The sequence below is a fragment of the Triturus cristatus genome, chromosome 5_1 (genome assembly GCF_964204655.1).
Source record: "Triturus cristatus chromosome 5_1, aTriCri1.1, whole genome shotgun sequence".
In the NCBI taxonomy this organism is placed as follows: Eukaryota; Metazoa; Chordata; class Amphibia; order Caudata; family Salamandridae; genus Triturus; species Triturus cristatus.
Genome location: NC_140587.1, coordinates 34,074,755 through 34,077,859, shown reverse-complemented (window position 1 = coordinate 34,077,859; position 3,105 = coordinate 34,074,755).

Here is a 3,105-nt window from a genome sequence, read left to right as displayed (position 1 = left end):
AAATAGCCCCTGATTTATTGCAGGGACAGAGAGTACAGTATTTACAGTTATATGAAGAGTCATGTCTTTCCTGTCATTGGATAGCCAAAGCCCAGTTTAAGATGGCTGCCATTTATCCCTGTTACCCAGGCCTCGCATTGATGGTGTATGAGGTGCTAAGTGGCCGCAGCGAGTGCCTATGTAGAGCCTGAGAGGCCTGGGTAGCTGGGAGACAGTGTGCAGGAGCTGAGTTTGTTGTGCTCTCTGCAAAACACCACTTTACGCTTGGATCAATAAACTAAACTGTCACTGGGCGAAATATAGAAATCTGTGGAATGTCATTGGCTCATCCAAAATGTGATGGACAGCTGAAGAAGCCAATGCCTCACCCAAAACAAGCTAACAGGTGAAGGAGGCTGAGCTAAAGCCCCTTTTGCATCTGTATATTTATGTATGTGTGGGTGGGTGCTTTTTTGGTGTGTGCTGTTTGGTGACATGAGGTTTTACAGACAACTAAAGTTCCCTGCAGCCACACCTAAAAAGCCCGTCATATCTTTAGAAACTGCACGTGGTCTCGTCGCCACCATTGAAGATCATATAGTAGATTTTTCCTGTGCCTCAATCTTAGAGAGATTAACTTCAAACTGTACCGTGGGCACAAAAGAGACACTGCAGGCTTTGTGATTGGTTGAAAGACAGAGCATCAAGTTGGTCTGGTATATGCTGTCCACTAATTATAGTGGGCACCTTGTATAAGTCCAAACAACCCCTTTTTGATGATAGGTTAAAGACATGTTTTACCAGTCTATAATCTCTTGAATGACCAAATGAAAGGAGAACCACACCAATAATATATTTTAAATATATGTATTTAGTATAAAACACACCCCTCTAGTCTCTTTATGAGGCTAGAGTTTGAAGAACATAAGTTACAAGTCAAAATATCAACAGTAATAGCACAATACATGTTTGAGCCCTAGGGGCGTACCAAACCATATACCAAAATAGTGGTATAAGAACCACGGCTGAGCTAGACACAAAGACTAGAGCCTGTAGAAGTGCTTGGACCACAAGGAACCACCCAAGCTAGTGACACAGGGGACCCACAGGGGATGCGTGCAGTGTTTTTACACAGCTGCGAACCGCCGTTAACTTCTAGGGGGAAAGTGGCGATTGGATTTTTAAAGAAAAAGGACACTTCAGAGAGGACTAACAGTTACCCCTTTAAACTTAAGAGTTTCTAGGGCCCACACCCACATGAGTACCGTAGTACTTGTGTTACCTCACCCCGGGGAGTCGGGTGCATACGTGTCAAAAGGTGTCGGTGTTGTCGTCGTTTTCTATGGTGATCTTCTGGAAAGTGCTACTGACGTACAGTGACCGTTGCGATCCAAGCCTGGATCGGGGAAGAAGAAGACCTGAAAGCAGAGGGGACAGAGTCTGGGTCACTAACCAGTGACCAGGGGCACGATAATCGAATGGCCACAGATGTCGGGTGCTTCATGTGAGTTGATGGGCGTCTTAACTCTTCAGCCACGAGGTCCACGAGGTATCAATGACAACGAGGAGCTGGATTCGAGCTGTTCCACAAAGTCTGTCGAGTGCTGCGGTGTCGGTGACCGGATTGGACCCAACAAGCCTTGGCCATGGCAAGTCACGCAGAAACAGAGAAAGGACTTTGGTGCAGTCGGTGCTGGTGACTGGGGCTACTCGGTGCCCAAAGCACAACTTCGAGGGGGTAGGATTCCAAAGTGTTTGACACCAAACACGACATGTTTCCGTGCAGCCATCCCAAAGTTAACATTTACAGCGAAGTTATAATGCACTTAAGAGTATATGGTCAGGCTGCACCACAAACAGCATCAGAGGATTGACTCCGAAGGCTGCACAGGGGCTCTGCTCATGCAGGGGCGCCCTCTCAGCAGTAGAAACACGTATCACCAGCAGACTTAACTCCTTTGTACTAATAGAGAAACACATATCTGCATTCACACCAAGGAGTAGGAACACGTTACCAGCACACTCCAAGGTGCAGAAACATGTGTTAGAAGCAGGTCTGTGCTCTACTGTACACCAGGAGATGAACTCTCTCTCAGAGTTCCACTCTAAATCTCTCTTTCTAGAAGCCACTCTGTCTCACACTGCCTCTGACTTTCAGTATCTGTCACTCTGTCTTCAACTTAAAAAAAAATGCATGTCTCACTTTAAGCCTGACTGTCTCACTATTTCTTTACATATGCTTTCTTTCCTGCTCCCTCTCTCCCCCTCCCAGTTTACCTCTCACTCTGTCTCTGTCTGCCGTACTGTCTCTCTTTCTGTCTCGCAGTGTCCCTCTCTCTCTCTCACTAAAGTTTCTTCTCCGTCTCTTTGGTATATTCCACAGTATCTCTGCTCCTCTAGACATCTTCTGCTGCCTCCCCGGACACCATGACAAATAGACTCATCTGGGCTTCTTGAGATGCCTTCAGTAAACATGCTAATCACCAATTCTTTGGCACATTGCTATTGTTTCTTCCAAGTCTCTTTCCACCTGGGTAGCAGTGGCCTGTCATGGTGTTGTGGGCTGGTTAATAGTTAATATTGAATGTTCTGAAAATCTGAAAATCTTTTCTAGCTCAGTCATCCCATTGGCTTCTTTGCTGTAGGAGAGGAAGAAGTACAGAATAACCTGTTGCAAACGTGGATCCAACTAACAGATTGAATGTGATTTGAGCGCCTGTACAGTTGATCCCATGATTAACAGAATGCCCCAAAACATTCCTTTTGCTAATATTCCGGGGGTGGGTGATCATGTGATACCAAACCAAGACCGCAGGCTAGAATTTATTAAAACAGCACATGAGGGTGTTGCATCTGCTCATGCTGGTGTGGCAGCTACAATTCCCTGGTTACAGAAACACTATTGGTGTCATGGTCTGTATGAACACACAAAGCAGTATGTTCTTAGTTATGACATTTCCCAACAATTTAAGAGCTCCATCAATCCATGCCCACTGAAGACATCCTTCTTAGTCTCAAACAAAACCCGTCAATGTGTGTATCTAGACCATTGCGGCCCACTAAATTTGGATGGTGCATTAATATACAATTTACTTGCTGTAGATTCTTGCTCCAGGTTCCTCTGGG